The 17,092-nt window shown below is 41.1% G+C and overlaps 1 pseudogene; it reads left to right on the top strand.

Annotated features, from left to right (window-relative positions):
• The first annotated feature begins 13,637 nt into the window (after positions 1 to 13,637).
• LOC130868651 (60S ribosomal protein L35a-like) lies at positions 13,638 to 13,978 on the top strand (annotated as a pseudogene).
• Positions 13,979 to 17,092: the final 3,114 nt, after the last annotated feature.

Genomic DNA, 17,092 nt, shown 5'->3' with positions numbered 1-17,092 from the left:
CTGCGCTGTTATTATAGTAATTACGGTAGTTCCTGCCTGAGACCAGCACAGTTCAGCATGGCGGAGCTGAGCTGCTCCTGCCTCAGAGCCATTTGGTGCCCCTGAGCCACACACAGTTCCAGGCACACAGCAGTCCACATTGCCATCAAGAAAGCCATAGCACTTTACTCCAAATGCTCCATTCAAAAGCTCTGACTCCAGCAGGAGCCAGACAGAGATCGCGATGGCGGCACAGCCCAGAAACCCGGAATTTTAAAACAGCCAGTTTTTTCCTGCTGCTGAGTCAGGATAATTTCTTTGCGGCACGCAACCCACAAACAGCAAAAAGCTGTCTTAAATTCTCTCTCTCTCTCCTTTTCAAGCCCTCTCAGGTTTTACATGGAGTTCATTAGCACGTTGGGTGCCACTCTGTGGTAATATGACCTTAAAATCTATACCAATGCAAATTATTCATATCTATATCAGTGAGCCACCATGTAGTTGTTGGGAATTGAACTCAGAACCTTTGGAAGAGCAACCAGTGCTCTTAACCTCTTAGCCATCTCTCCAGCTCCCTACCTCCAATTTTTTATTGTTTTTGTTGAGTTATATATTTTTCTCTGCTCCTTTCCCTTCATATCCTCTCCCATGACCTCCATGTTCCCCATTTACTCAGGATATCTTGTTTTTTTCTCCTTCTTATATAGATCCATGTATGTCTCTCTTAGGGTCCTCTTTGTTGTCTAGGTTCTCTGGAGTGTGGACTGTACGCTGGTTTTTCTTTGCTTTATGTCTAAAAGCCACTTATGAGTGAGTACATATTATATGTGTCTTTTTGGGTCTGAGTTACCTCACTCAATATGTTTTTTTCTAGATCTATCCATTTGCCTGCAAATTTCAAGATGTCATATATACCACTGTGTCGTACTCTGTTGTGTAAATGTATCATATTTTCTTTATCCATTCTTTGGTCGAGGGGCACCAAGGTTCTGGCTATTATGAATAGTGCTGCTATTAACATAGCTGAACACATGCCCTTGTGGTATGATTGAGCCTCCTCTGTGTACATACCCAAGAGTAGTATTGCTGGGTCTTGAGGTAGATTGTTTCCTAATTTTCTGAGACCACTACACTGATTTCCAAAGTGGCTGGACCAGTTTGCATTCCCACCAGCAATGGAGGAGTGTTCCCTTTACTCCACATCCTCTCCAGCATAAGCTGTCAGCAGTGTTTTTGATCTTTCTAGGCCCTTAATTTTTGAGCTTACTAAAGGCACTGGAGAACAAACAAAATCTTTCAAGTGCTGAGTGGGTTGATGCTTGAAGCAGAATAGCAGCTCTCTTTGAGTTTCCCATATTCATTAGCTTTTTGCTTAGAGAAAAGTTCTGGTCTTCACTAAACAAGGTATATACAACTAGCAATATTTACTGATGAACCAGAAAGCAGTCTAGAGAGAAAAATGGAAATCTCTTAAAGAAAATATCCAGATTCCAGGTGTTTTAAATTCTTTGTTTTAGCTTTACCTAAATCTCTGGTTGATCCTGAAAATGTGTGAACGTGGCAGACTACAAGAAAACCAGCTCAAACTTTTTGGTCTAAGACTTCAGCTGCTGCCCAATTTGGAGTCTGAGTTCAGCTCAGTTCCTTGCCTATCAAATAAACAAAAAGATCAAAACTCCTTTGTAGGATCATAATTTAATCTATATTTCCTAGGTATGTCATTTACAACATGTAGGACATAATTCATAATCATTAGATACATGAATAGTAAAATATGACTCGTGCACAAGAGAAATAATAATCAATGGAGAAAATGTTGCAATAAACATCCAAAAGGAAATGCACTTATAGAATATCGTAGTCAACTCGTCTTTGCATACCTTAGGAGAATTAATCACTTAAATCAGTAGACAAGATGAATTTAAGTAAACAAAGGCCAGAGGTAAGAGAACAGTAAGGAAACTATTAATTAGAAAAAAAGATACTTTGTGGAAGACCAAACTTGGATATAGGATGAGAAATTCAGTTCGGAAAATATTTAATTTCAAATGTTAACATTATATTCAAATGTATACCCAATTAACATTATATTCAGATTCATACCCAATGTAGAGTCCCAAATACAAGATGGAGTTGTGCAACAGGTCAGAAGTGAAGCCTGAGGAAAATAATTTGAAGTCTGTCAATATGGAAGAGATTCCTGAAGTTCTTTAGGAGCTAGCTTAATTTTGCAAAGTAGAATATGGATATTTAGACAAGTTACATGCATTAGTTATCAAGTACTATGATGCTTAGTGTTGTCAACTTGGTAAAATCTAGAATGTCTGGGCATGTCTGTGCGGGATTATCTTGATTATATTACTTAATGTGGAAAGGCCTGGGAGACCATTCCCCAGGCAGGGAATCCTGTACTGTATAAATGGAGAAAAGAAACCGAGCAGTGGTATATGCTTATTGCTTTCTGTTTCTGATTTTGGAGACATTGTGACCACGTTCTTCAATGCTTCGCTTACCTGTCTTGATGGACCATACCCTTGAATTGTGAGCAAGGATAAACCATTTCTCCCTTATGTTGCTTTTGCCAGAGTATTTTAGAACAGCAACAGGAAAAGAAAGGAATACAAAAATAACCATGTGCTTATAGCAACAACCAGACAGAAGAGGTAGCCCATGCCTAGAATCCTAGCAGAGACTGAAAGACTGTGAGTTTGAGGCTAGGCTGGATTGCATGGTGAGATCCCATCTTTAAAAAAAAAAGCAACCATTTATTTGACCTAAAATTTCATAAAAGTGGAAATTTGGGGCTGAATTCAGCTGGATATTTATTCGGCTCTTTTGTAGATCCACTCATGAGTCTAGCCGTCCAGACCTTGGCTGGACACTCTCACTATTTTTGAGAAGCATCTAACTCATCTCTTCTTCATGTGTTCTTTCTTCCCTGAATATTCTGACCTATGTGTATTCAGGTGGATCCTGATAAAGGAAGCAAAGGTGTGCAACATTAATGTGGCTCAGACTAGAAACCAGTGCCACATTGCAGCCATCACATTCTTTTGGTTAAAGGTAGTCATCAGGGTGTCCCAGACTGAAATAGCAGAAAATTAACTCTGCCTTGATGGGACAAATAGAAAAGTCATGCTGCAAAATGGCATGGTGTCATGGGACAAAACTTTTCCTGGGGAGATTAAACATACACGTCTATTCACCCCATACAGGGAATCCATGACAGATCAAAGTATGGACACCACCAAAGTCCAACTTAATGAACCAATGAGTTTTATTAGGGTCACTTACCAGAATATAGGTGAGGGGTTACTTACAGTAACAGAAATGACTCAAAGCAGTCATGTATCACCAAAACCCATGCATGACAGCTCACAAAAGCAGGGAACCTGGAGCACACTGCATAGCCTGCAGGCAGCTAACAGGGTGGAGAATGTCCTTTCCAGGACCTCTTCCCACTGGTTTCGGCTTCTGTCAGGCAGCTAATTTGCTATCAGAATCTTCTTTGCAGCTTTTCTCCTCTGTGAGTCATCTTTGAAGCTCTCAAATGTATCACGAATTGTAAAAACCCAGAGACAGAAATCGGGGTTCAACCCAAAAACCAGAAAAGCAAGGCAGGTAAGCCAGTAGAGAAGCCTTTAAGGCTGAGCGAAGGCAAACTAAGCAAACTAAGCCTCTCTCTCTTCCCATTTTATATTCCCTCTAGTGCTGGGATTAAAGGAATGACTCCCTAGTACTGGTATTAAAGATGTAAGCTACCACCATCTGGATTTGTTTCTTTGCTGATCTTGTATAGCCCAGGGTAGCCTTGAACTCTCAGAGATCCATCTGCCTCTGTCTCCCAAATCCTGGGATTAAAGGAGTGTGCCACCATTACCTGACCTCTAGTAGCTTTAGCTTTGCCTCTGGTCTTCAGGCAAGATTTATTTATTAAAATACAAATAATATACCACTATATTTCCCCTTTTCTGTATAAAATAAAAAAGAAGGCTATAAATAATTTAAGAAAAGCTACATACAGTAATACAATGACTGTATACAATATATGCAGGCAACAAATATCTCAACAATGTCTAGTCCATTTGCATTTGACTAATTCAGAGAAAATACTCCACATCTATCCTATCTCGGCGAGTACAAATTTTTGTACCTAATTTACTTTATAGCACAACTTGCTCTACCATCCAAAACTATCTTTTGATAGCTCTCAATCTTATATACTTTACATTTGTTTAATGAATTTCTTTTCTGAGTCTCGTAAACAAGAGAGACTATAACTATGTAGTCTTCGACTCCCTCAAAGACTGAGAAGGAAATAATATTAACTGAGTAAGCAGGAAGTGCAAGTCAGCAACTTCCAAAAAATGTGAGTAATGATAGAAACAGCTGGCTGCCTGGACAGTCACCCGAAGTTCCTCTGCAACATTGGGACATCGCCATCTTCAACGTACAGGCCTAACATATTCAACAGACCTTTTGGTGAAGCAGGGCATTCTGAAAAGCTGTCTCTCCTTGTCTTGACAATGTTTTTTTTTGTGTGTGTCCTGTTTTTCCAATTAAGACAGCATACTGTCAGGAGCAGAGGCAAGGGCATTATCTTGCCCGTGGCTTACTTTTGCCACAAAGAAAGCAAACTCTATGTGGAATTTCTTCGATGCCCATCATCTTCTCTGAAGTAGATTGGTGCTGCCAGGAAGGAGCAGACATGTATCATTGCCATAAAAAGAAGAACCTGGGTTATTAAAACACCTTAAATGTCATATCTTGAAGATCTCTGAAGGGTTTGAAGATGACCTGTCTATCTAAAATATATCTTTGTTTGACCTTGGAAACATACCTAATGTGACTACAAGTTCTATTAATTACTAACCTGCATTTCCTTATTATCCTAAACAGCTGATAATAATTTTCAAGGTCTAGAACTTTGTATTTCATTGTTAAATGAGTTATATATAGATACAACACCTTGAACAAGAGTAGAAATGTATGTACTGTGTGTTCTAAAAATAATCTCAAAATACAAAATTTGTGTATAATATACAAAAGTCCAATCCAATGTAAAACATTTAAAACTAGTTGTTTTTTTAAAAGGAGATCCAATAACCTACCTTTTATCTTATCATATCTATATCTTCCCTTTTTTCCTTTTCAAAACAAAATTATTCTAAGCATTATGTAGTTCAAAGCCTAGTGAAGGGAAGGGGCCTAGTGAATCTGGTCAGTTTCAGGGAGTTCTTGAAACTATTTTTTGGTTGTTTACCTGTCTGCTTAACAAGCTCCCCTGCAGGATGGAATGGTTAATATCTGAGGAGACTATTACACAACACATGGATACAAACTTGGTTTGTGATTTGCAATCTACCATATAGTCAGGGATATAACCATGGAACATTATTCCTGAAAACCAAAAGAAGCAACCATTTTTTCCATTGATGAATGAATAAATAAAATGCACAGCATGTTTATTATAAACTATATTACAAATCACAACTGGTCAAAGTGCAGAGAATAAGCGTTTGTAGAATTCTCAGGCACAAATGGGTATTTCTATTACATTCCCTCCCCTTAAGTAGGGAGCTATTGACAAGTTGATGGCTTCTAAGGAAAGGAGAGTTCATTTTATTTAACGGCCTAGCTACTGATAGTCAACCATGTTCCCAGTGGATGGTCCCAGACCCATAAGTATATGAGAAGCACAAATTGGAATCAGGAGGCTGTAAACATTCACAGAGAGAGAGAGAGAGAGACAGACTGACACACACACACACACACACACACACACACAGAGAGAGAGAGAGAGTCAGGAGAGAATGGGGTGGACATTGGAGGAGTCAGGGGAAGGAGTAGGGTGAATATTATCAATGTGCATGTATGGAAATATCAAAAGTTAATAAGATAGCATATCTTAAAAGAATATTGCAAAGGATGTGGATAAATATCCAAATTTAAAAAGTCCATAGGAACCAGGCAGTGGTTGCACGTGCCTTTGATCCCAGCACTCATGAGGCAGAGACAGGTGGATCTCTGTGAGTTCATGGCCAATCTGGTCTACAGAGCTAGTTCCAGAATAGCTAGGGCTGTTACACAGAGAAACCCTGTCTCAAAAAAACAAACAAAAAAAATCCATAGGTTCAAAGAGACCTTGACTGCAGGAGCTTCTTGTCCTGTGAAATTTGGAATCACTAGCCTCCTGGCACAGGGATGTGTTCCATCAACCTGGAAACTATCCAAACTCCATAGCTTAGGAAATTTTAATGGCTGCTTCATCATAAAGGCATGATTAGCTATTAACTCAATCTCTCACCGCTTTCTTCTCTCTGGAGCATGACAAGGACGAAAGCTCCAAGCTTCTACTCGCATTCAGAGCCTATCAAAAGCCACCTTATTCCCACTCACAAAATCACAAGAGTTTTAGGAGCTCAGTGTAAGGAATTATGGGCAGAAACCGTGTGTGTGTGTGTGTGTGTGTGTGTGTGTGTGTGTGTGTGTGTGTGATCTTATAGCATGCAATGGAATATTATTCAACCTTAAAAGAATGAAATTCTGTCACATGCTGTAACATGGATGGACCTTGAGAGCATGGTGTTAAGTGAACTAAACCAATCACAAAAAGAAAAGGCAAATAATGTATTGTTACATAAAGTATCTAATTAGACAAATTTCCAGAGGCAGAAAATAACATAATAGAAATTATGGCCCAAGGTGAGGGGGAAATGGGGAGTTGTTGTCAACTGGGTATAGAATTTCAAGCTTTATAAGATGAAAAAAAGTTCTGGAGATTATTTGTGCAGCAGTGTGAATGACTTAAGACTACTGAACTGTGCACTTAAAATGAATAAGGTGGCAAATTTTGTATGATATATTTTGTCACAAAAATAAAATAAAATATTAAAAATATAGACTTTATAAATGACCTATATTTGGGGTAAAGGAAAAGAAATGAAAAACGTAAAGAAACAAACATTTTTGTGATGTCTGAAACTAATGGAAACCATCAGTGTGAGAAAGCAAAGGAGTTAAATGGAGGCCAGCTCATCTGGCCTTCATCTCTCCAGGGTAGGGCTCATACCATCTATCCTAGTTCCCAGATTTATAGTGTCTGTTGGAAACTGCAAACCCAGATGCACATTCTTTTCTCCTTTCTCTAAAATCTGTCTATGCAAAAATACTAGATTTTTAAAAATCCTGGTTTATGGAAGAGCATTGTGGATTTTAAAGAATTAGATGAGATTTCCATTAAGAATGCATCCTTTGGCCATAGGTCAGAGCTAGTGAGAAACACTTTGAAAGGTGGGCCAGAGACAGTGAGGGAGGGCCTAACCTTCAGAAGCAGTGACAGACAGAGAGGGAAGGGTGGGAACACACAGATTAAAAAGTAGAGTTGCAATCTAGTTGTGTAATGATACTGGGAGTGGAAGATGAATGAGAGAAAGACAAGGAAAGGATAGTACATTGAACTCTATCTACCTCTCGCACACCTCCCTTCCTTCCTTCCTTTCCTTACATGGCCTAAACACACACACTCACCCTGACCTCTCTATATCTAACTTGTTAAACTAAGTAAATGGTGGTGCCACAAACCTCTAGAAATTGAGGCAAAGAAGAAAACTATTTTTTAAAAGATTTATTTATTTATTATGGATACAGTGTTCTGCCTCCATGTGTGCCTGCAAGCCAGAAGAGGGAACCAGATATTATTCTAGATGGTTGTGAGCCACTATGTGGTTGCTGGGAATTGAACTCAAGACCTCTGGAAGAGCAGTCAGTGCTCTTAACCTTTGAACCATCTCTCCAGACCTGAAAATTCTTTTTAAATGAAAATATAAACCAGTCTGAAAATGAACCTCCCCTATAAAAGGAAAGATTTAAATTTAAATTGGTCTAATAATAGTGCTATACCAATTGCGAGGGAAGTTTTTCTTATAACGTTTTCCAGATTCCAGAAACCTATAAAGAAGAGTCAGGATAGTGTTGTTGATGTTAAGTCTTTAACCTGAAAAAATCCAATTGAGACTATATTTCTAGTCCATTTTAAAATGGATTGCAAATTCTTCTCTATTGTTATTTTCCCCTCTTGCTTACAGAGATAAACATGCTATTTGAGAAAATCTTAAGCTGTAGATGTAATACTTTCAGAAGTAAAGATGTTTTGCAAGTACATAAGCAAATATTGTCTCTGTGCTTATAATAATCATCTAGGGGCTGCTATAATAAAGTACCACAACCTGGATAGCTTTAATGGTCAACTCTGAAAACATACAAAAAAGTAACAGTATACAGACTGAGGATGTTATATTTAATTATAATGTATATATATATAAAACAGCTAATGAAAAAAAGACCACGAATTTGAAAGAGAGACCAAGGGGGGATATATGAGAGGGTTTGGAGGGAGGAAAGGGAAGGAGATTATGTAATTATGTTATAATCTCAAAGTGAAACAAAAAAATTCCATCCCCTGCTCACCCTCCATTCAGGAGACTGAGGCAGAAGGATAATGAGCCTAAGGCCTGTGAAAGTTAGCCTTGGCTAAGCACAAACACCTGTCTAAAAAAAATGAAAGGAGAGAGAGACAGACAGAGGAGGGAAGGATGGGGGAGATTGGAACTGTGAGATCAGGGTAACCCATAAAACCTAGCTTCCTCTGAAACCTGTATAAAGCCGTTCTTGGCCACTTCTTAACTTCTGGTGCTTTGTTAACCACCTTTGACATTCATTGTCTGGCAGGTGCACCAGTGCAAACTTCCTTTGTTCCAAGGCCTTCCCCATGTGTCTCTGTTCACAGAGCAGTCTTCTTATAAAGACATCAGCTATGTTGGATTAGGGGCCCACCCTGTTAAAGTGTGACCTCATTTTAATTCATTACACCAGTAAAGACAGCATTCTCAAATAAGTCATTTTCAAAAGTAATAGGGATTAGGAATTCAGTATCTCTCTGTAGGGTAGCATAATTCAACCCTTAACAGTTGTCTAAAGACTTATAGAAAAGTTTTTCATTATTATGCTTTCACAATACCTGGGTTTTTTCTTTTCTCTTTCTTTTCTTTCTTTCTTTCTTTCTTTCTTTCTTTCTTTCTTTCTTTCTTTCTTCTCTCTCTCTCTCTCTCTCTCTCTCTCTCTCTCTTTAGTTCTTTCTATCTCTCTCTTCCTTCCTGTCTGTCTGTCTGTCTGCCTGCCTGCCTGCCTGCCTTTCTTTCTTTCCTTTTTATTGTATTGGAAACAGAACCCTGGGCCACTCACATGCCAGGAAAACATTCCACCACTGATCTATATCACCACTCATCAAAAAGTATTATATTGCTCTTTGGAAACAGTAAAATATTTTCTGTTTTTCTAAATAGCATTTCACAAAATTTCTTGCAAAAACATAAATGATTTAAATGTACATGATTTTATTAAGTGGGATTAATCGTATTTTCAAATAAAGCTATTTAATCTATAGTTTTACTCCTTACTTAGTAAGCTATTTTAAATTATTCTCAGGTTTTTAAAAGAATATTTGTAGCTATGCCCCTAAGGTATTTTTTCTTACCCCTATCTGCTTAAATAAATTACTGAAATCATAATCAATGTGTTATGTGATGAAAACGTACTCCATTCATAATGGCATAATTAAATCAATCACCAGTTTTTCCACCAACAGACCTCATCTAAGACTGCCTCACTTACACAATTTTGTGATTAAAGTTGCATATTTCCCAAGCATAGAGATTTGGGATTTGGTAAGTAGCCACAGAGTAGAGTTCCATTTAATTCCATGGTGTCACTTCCAGTTGAGCATTGGTTATGGAATGAGGTTAAATCCAAATCTCTAAAAAAAAAAAAAAAAAAAAAAAATTCCAGAGTTTTTCTTAAAGTTATCTTCCTCTTAATTGCAAACTCAAATCTGCATTCCATGGAACAGACATAAACTTTAACCACAATAACAGCCACATTCTAAAACAACAGTTTCATAATGTTTAGGCATTTCTTTTTCTTTTCATTTTCTTAAATTTCCTTTTTTTATTTTCATGATGATGAATAGGAACTGGTGGTCCTTGGGGTTTTGCTTCAAAATGGTTTGTGAACTGAAGAGAGAGAGAGAGAGAGAGAGAGAGAGAGAGAGAGAGAGAGAGAGAGAACCACTGTTCTAACCAAGGTACGGTAAATTGATAGTTATAAACCAGAAATGCTGGCCTCTGAAGGAATGCACTATGCTGTGATTTTTGCTTAATGTTAAAGCAGCCGTTTTTAATATTGGTTTGAAAATGAAATTTGAACTCATTATCTCTCTCTTATGAATTAATGTTTATAGACAAGAACATTCTGAGGGTCTTTTCTGCTCTAGTCAAAAGCGGAAGGAGAACAGTAGCTTATTAATGCTCCAAGAATGACTTCTCGGGTCCTTGTCAAGCCTCAAAGCCTCATAATTCTTTCTCTTCAAACGACTCTGAAACAGAATGACACCTTCGAGGATTAAACATTCTGGAAACCAATGAAAGAAAACATGAAAGCAAGCCTGACACAGACTCCATGTTTCCCTGTTCCTCCCGTGTTCCCTCTGTAAGTATGAGTCAGGTACTGTTAACTTTGACTCAGACATTTGTTAGTTTCTTTTGAGCGTTCTATAAACAGGTTTTGATCATAGCCCATGAGGCAACTGACCTGTAATCATTTGCATTTCAACACATGCAGCTTGAAACACAAAACAGCCAGTTATCCTACATTCTCTTTTATTTGAATTCCACAGGAAGTTAGTCACAGGACGTGTGTGTGTGTGTGTGTGTGTGTGTGTGTGTGTGTGTGTGTGTGTGAGAGAGAGATGAGTGCCCTAAAGAAATTGATAGTACTGCAATAAAATGCTCTTTCAACTAATGGAAAGCAATAACTTGTAAGAGTTACATTATGTATTCGGGAATACTTCTTTTCTGAAATGGGTAACAAAAGCTCCATTTATTGAAGGCTTTCTAATGACAATGTACTTAATGCTTTCTAGACATGATTCCCATTTAATCCTCCCAGACATCCAATGAGACGAATACTATTATTCTTATTTCAGACGAAGAAATCAAAGCCTATTTTGCAAATACCCACTGAGCAACTATTATATGTCAATCCCTGTACTAAACAAAACTGAAGCTTAGAGAGATAAACAAATCTGAAATTTGGATATACTCTTATCATGACCCCATCCCACTTTCATGGAAATAATGCTGAAGAAAATGTTCCACGCGCTGGAAAGATGGCTCAGCAGGTAAAACACTCGCTGTACAAGCATGAGATACTGAGTTTCAATGCCAAGAATCTAGACTGGCACAACACAAGTTGTAAAGATCAAAGAAGAGGGGGCTGGAGAGATGGCTCAGTAGTTAAGAGCACTGACTGTTCTTCCAGAGGACCCGGGTTCAATTCCCAGCACCCACATGGTAGCTCACAACTGTCTGAAGATCCAGTTGCAGGGGATCTGACACCTTCACACGAATGCACATAAAATAAAGTTAAATAAACAAAAAATGTATTTTAAAAAAAGAACAAAGAAGAGACCCATGAGGCCTCACACAACACCTGAGGCTGTCCTCTGACATCCACACATGTATGCCTGCATGAACACACACACAAACACATTTCTATAAAGGAAGCATTTTAAGTATCTGTATCATAGAATGCCTTTACCCTTGTTCTGTATAGATATTATTCATTTCTTCTTTCATCTTGTCATTGAACTTCTATCTGGAGAGGAACCTAGACAAAATTTTTACATTTCCAAATATTTGAATGCTCTCAAATAGAATATTCAAATAGATGTCTCTTGCTTTTTCTTAAAGGTTTGTATTGTGATATTTTTTTTCATTTGACACAATGTCTCACTATGTAGCCACAGGGCCTCACTATGTATCCCTTGTTGACCTATGCTCACTATGTAGACTAGGTTGGCCTCAAAATCATACAAATCCATCTACCTCTGCTTTCTGGAGTGCTGGAACTAAAGGTGTATACCACCACACCCGGACTTCAGAAGTTCCTAGTGTTTCTGCTTGTTTGTTTGGTGTGTGTGTGTGTGTGTGTGTGTGTATGTGCGCGCGTGCGTGTGTGTGGGTTTCTTTTTTTGGTTTTTTGAGAAAGGGTTTGCTCTGTAGACCAGTATGGCCTTGAACTCACAGAGATCTACCTGCTTCTGCCTCCCAAGTGCTGGAATTAAAGGTATGGGGCCACCGCTGCCCGGCATTTCAAGGAAAATCATACACATGAAAGATACATTACCATGCATTTTGTTAAACTCCTGTTTTATGTGATGTAAGATATGAGCCTAACTCATATAATTCCTTCTGTAAAGAAGAATGTGTCTAGTGTTTGTTTACCATTTGTTTTTGTGAAAAAGGATATACTTCAAATAATATAAAAGGAAAAGCCTTTTCCTGGAGGTGACAATGATTGTGCTTTGTACGTTTCATATGCTAGGGCAGGTCTATACGTATGGAACTGTGAGTTTTGAATGTATGTGGGATGGAGGGCTCACCATGAGCCACGGTTAGTCATGTTGCAACTTTTCCAGACTGAGGTAACTCCATTTTTTGACAAATGTTATTTTGTCAAATGAGTGCCCATTTAAACTTGTACACAAAGGTTATAATTATAGCAGGAAATTGTTGGGGGCAGAGGAGGTTAAAGCTAGTTGTCCTGTCATACATTAGGAATCATTTCTTGGAACCCTAGTTCAGATTTTCTACTGAGGTTTGCCATTTCCTCAGCTGTTGTTTCAAGTCATAACTTTGCAGTGTTTTTGGTTCTGGATACACAGGGTAGGGAGATTAGACGATAAGTGAATCAATCCTTTCTGTTGATTTTTCACAGAGAAGGGGGAAAAGCAAAACCTGAAGCTATGACTCTAGGGTTATCTATAGGACCTGTGGGCAGTAATAAAAAGCTCAATGTTACAAAGATAATTCCAGAGCGGTTCTGTCCTATAGAACTATAGTGTGAAACTTAACAAGAGCCAACACATGCAAGAACTAGTTTACGGGTTTTAAAAGGTAAAATCCCAGTACTCAGGAAACAAAATAGGAGGATCACAAGTTCAAGGCCAGCCTGAGGTAGGTAGTGAGATTCTGTCACAAGGAGAATCTAAATGGGCTTAATATAATGAAATTTTATTTAATACAGGAGAGTCAATATAGAGTCAATACAATAATTCTGATGAGATTCTTTATATTTTTTTCCTTAAGATACAGCACACCAGCACATCTTTTTTTTTTTTTTTTTTTTTTTTTTTTTTTAAATTCAAGAGAGGGTTTCTCTGTGTAGTCCTGGCTGCCCTGAAACTCACTCTGTAGATCAGGCTACTCTGGAACTCTGGAACTGAGAGATCTGTCTGCTTCTGCCTCCCAAGTGCTGGTGCTAAAGACATTAGATACCACGCCCAGCTGATACTGTGCCTCTCAATTCGGACCATCTTACCTCATTTTAAGGCTCAGTAGCCACAGAAAGCCAGTGGCTTGCTATCTCTGCAGGTTTAGAGATAGGAGGCAGCTCTTCTTTGAATAGCAAGACTTAGATTTCTTTGTTAGGAAAACAAAGGTAATCTTGTTCAGGCCAGCAGCAACTACTGTTTCAAAATCCTGTGCTCTAGCTGTTCCCTCTATCTTGGTGCCTGCTGGGAAGAGGACTTCTAAAACATAAATGTGTCTGGAAGGCTGTGATGCAAGGCCATTTTTGCTGGCTCTAAGCGAGGTCTCCGGAACCAAAGAGAACACATAGCTCTTCTTAAATTTGAAGGTGATTATGCCCCAGATGAAACTGAATTCTATTCAGTGTAGAAAGCAAAACAAAACAAAAAACACACATCACAGTCATTCCTGGAGGCAAACTAAACAAAGCCAGAAAACTGAACAAAGCCAGAATGATCTGGAGAAAGGTAAGGGGGGGTGGACCATGATTCATGCCAAATTCCGTATTCCAAAGCAACCTCCCTGCTAAGGCCACTGGACACAAAATATGTGTGATGCTGTAGCCCTCCTGAATTTACTCTAGTGAAAAGCAAATAAATAAAAGTGTATGGGGAGGGGGAATTCTGTACTCTTAGTTGATTTTCCCCAAGTTACCCAAGCACTACTCTTGGATCTGATAAAATAAATAAATGGGGAAAACACACACACCCATCATTTTCTTTTCTTGTAGAGGCAAAAAATAAGAGAATTGTATTTTTCTACATGAGTTCACAGTTTAAGTTGATCCTATGTACAAGAAGACATCTGTGGTAGTGGTATTTTAAGCCATTAGTAGCAGTCAATTTAATGTTCAATTCCCACAATTGTGACCACTGCTTACATTACTCTTACTGATCAGTTAACCTAATTTTAAAATTATTACAGGTAGGGCCTGATGGCACTGGCCAGTAATCCCAGTTATTTGGTATTCTGAGGCAGGAGAGTAATAAGATTTAAATGTCAGTGAGACTGAGACCTTGACTCGAAACAAAGCAAAGCAAACAAACAAACAAACAAAAAGGCTTGGGGACGGGACATAATTCAGTGGCAGAGTGCCCGCCTATGGTGTAGGAAGCTCCAAGGTCAATCTAGAGAAGGGCAAAAAATAAGATTGAAATAGGGAACTCTGGTTGGTTTTCAAGGAAAACAGAAAACCGTAAAAGCCAGTCTTGAAAAACCACACACAACATGCTTTGTTTTTATTTTTTTATTACATCGATTAATTATACATGTGTGTGCGCACCAGCTTGGGAGATCACAGGACAACTTCCTGGAGCCAGTTCTTTCCTTCCACCATTTTTGCCTTGGGGATCAAACTCAGGTCATCAGGCTTAGCCGGAAGTGTCTTTACCCACTAAAGCCTCTTGTTGGCTCCAAATGCTTTATATGGTTTCTGTGGGGGTAATTAGTGCCAGAGAGTGTTTGGGCAAATACCTTTGGCATTCTGTGTATAAGTGCAAAATAATACATAATTCCACATCTTCAAACTTCTGTGAGCAGGCTTTTCCATCAAGCCGGTGCTGCCAACTAACCTGAATTAGGGCCCAGGTTGAACTTGTAGCACCCGAATTAAATATGGTGACAAGTGTCTCCATGTGTCCCTCCGTCTCCTCCAGATTACTCTGAGCCTGCCTAGCTGTTGTTCAAAGTGAGCTGTCCCTGAGTCCAAGGCTGAGGGAGAGGGCTCACAGCAAGAATTTCCGGCTGCCTTCCCTAAACAGTTGGAGCTTTCATAAGAGGAGGCTACCAGGCCTGGAGGGGCGTGCTGCAGATGGCAGCAAAAAGAGCCCAGCACCTGTCTCTGGCGGGCCAAGCAAGCAACCTTGCACAGACCGCACAGACCTAGCCAACTGGGCGTGGGTCTCTAAGGTCATTCTCACACCTGCGGAAGGGAGGGTGGAGAGAACTCTCCAGGCGTCTGGAACCCCAGGATGATTAAAGGAAACTGTTAAAAGGCGTGCAGGGAGAGCACAGCGGGGGGACGCGCTGTGGTAGCCAAGCGTGGGAGGCTAGGGATGCCTCCCTCCAGGCCTTGGGGACTGAAGAAACAAACTGGCCAGAGATTTCCCTGTGCTTTTTCCCCCCTTCCCGCTGCAGGGCGATTAGCCAGGGGCTGCAGTAGCTTTCCACTCAATCCAGCGACTTTTACACAATTCTATCCAGGCATACAGTGCGCCTAAGCGGCAGGCGCGATGAACCCAGGACTGAACGAACCTTCACGGAACCCACTCCGAGAGCCCAGGCTTTATTTCCCAAACTCTTAGAATTCTGCGGCTTCGATGCCGACTGAAGATTGGGTTCCCTTAACCCAGGGCTTCCTCTTCTTGGGCAGGAGGAGGAGTCACAACCTCCTTCTCCTCCGCCTACAACCAGATTGATTAAAAAAAAAAATGTAATCTTTTATTTAAAGTCAACGGAGGAGCAGAAACCCCGCGCTCCTGCCTACAAGATATTTTTACTAACTCCTTAATCTCTGCCAAGAAGGGCAACCTTAAGGAACCTCTGTTTTCTTTGAAGATTTAGGTGGCAAGGCAGGGGTGTGACAGTCTGGGCTGAAACTCGAGGGCTCTACGTACTTGGGAAGGGTTATTGGGGCGGAGGTAGGGTGGGACGGAAAAAAATCGCAAATACTAACAATTTAACAGAAGAATCAACTTGAAAAGCTTTGACTCAAACTGGGAGCTGAACCTACAAGCGGCTGGCTCCCAGGCACGAAGAGTCTTAAGTCCGGTCCAAGAAGAGGCAAAGGGGTCAGGTGAATACTCGGCAAGTGATCCTGAAGAGGAAGAGTCTCGGGCCAGGAGGGGATGTGCCCATAGCCTAGGCGCGCCCACGCGCACCCCTGGAGGAGAAAGGCCGAAAAGACATCTCCCGCCTCCGCCCCAGGCTGCTAGCACGGGACTGCTCCCCCAGCGCCCTGCCTAGCTTCTCCAGCTGAGCGCAAACCCCTCCGCTCTCCCTTTCTCAGCGAACCTCCAACCTGCTTGGACTCGTGGCAGTTAAAGTCACCCAGCCTCTCTCGTCCTTCCTGCATTGCCTATTTCTCCCCCACCTCCCCCCTCCCCAACTCCGCCAACGCCCCCAAATCTCTTGGGCTCGCCCTTCCTGAAAGTAGGCGAGGCCCAAAAGCCGAGGCTGGGGAGAAGGAGGAGGGAGGGGTGGGGGTGGGAAAGGGGTGGAGCCGAGCGCAGCGGCCCGAGGGAGTGTCCTGCAGCAGCCACGCCCCTGGGTGCGCGCGGTGGTGGTGGCGGCCGCCCAACCTCGCTCTGAAAGGCAGGTATCGCTTAGACGCCATGTTGTGAGCGGAAGTGGGGGGGCGCGCGACGGTCGCTTTTGCTGGGAGCGGGCGCGGGAACCGGCGGGGAGGGGAGGCGGGGGGCGGAGCCGTAGCCCGGGCGGCGGAAGGAGGAGAGGAAGAAAGGGGCGAGCCCTGGTGCCTGGCGGCGGCGCGGGGCTCTCGCTCGGAGTGCGGGCGGCTGTGGCCAGGCGCTGGGCATTCGGGCGGTCAGTGTCGGCGTCGAGCTCGCTCTCGGGAGCCGCCGCTGGTCCTGCTGCTGCTTCTCAACTCTGCGGGGCGCTCGAGCGGCGAAGGAGCCGGGCCGGCTGTGGGGCGGGTGGGGAGGGAGGAGGTGGTGAAGGCGGCGGGC

Source organism: Chionomys nivalis, chromosome X, assembly GCF_950005125.1.
Source record: "Chionomys nivalis chromosome X, mChiNiv1.1, whole genome shotgun sequence".
In the NCBI taxonomy this organism is placed as follows: domain Eukaryota; kingdom Metazoa; phylum Chordata; class Mammalia; order Rodentia; family Cricetidae; genus Chionomys; species Chionomys nivalis.
Note: the sequence above shows the minus strand (reverse complement) of the source record. Positions and strands in the feature narration are given on the sequence as shown.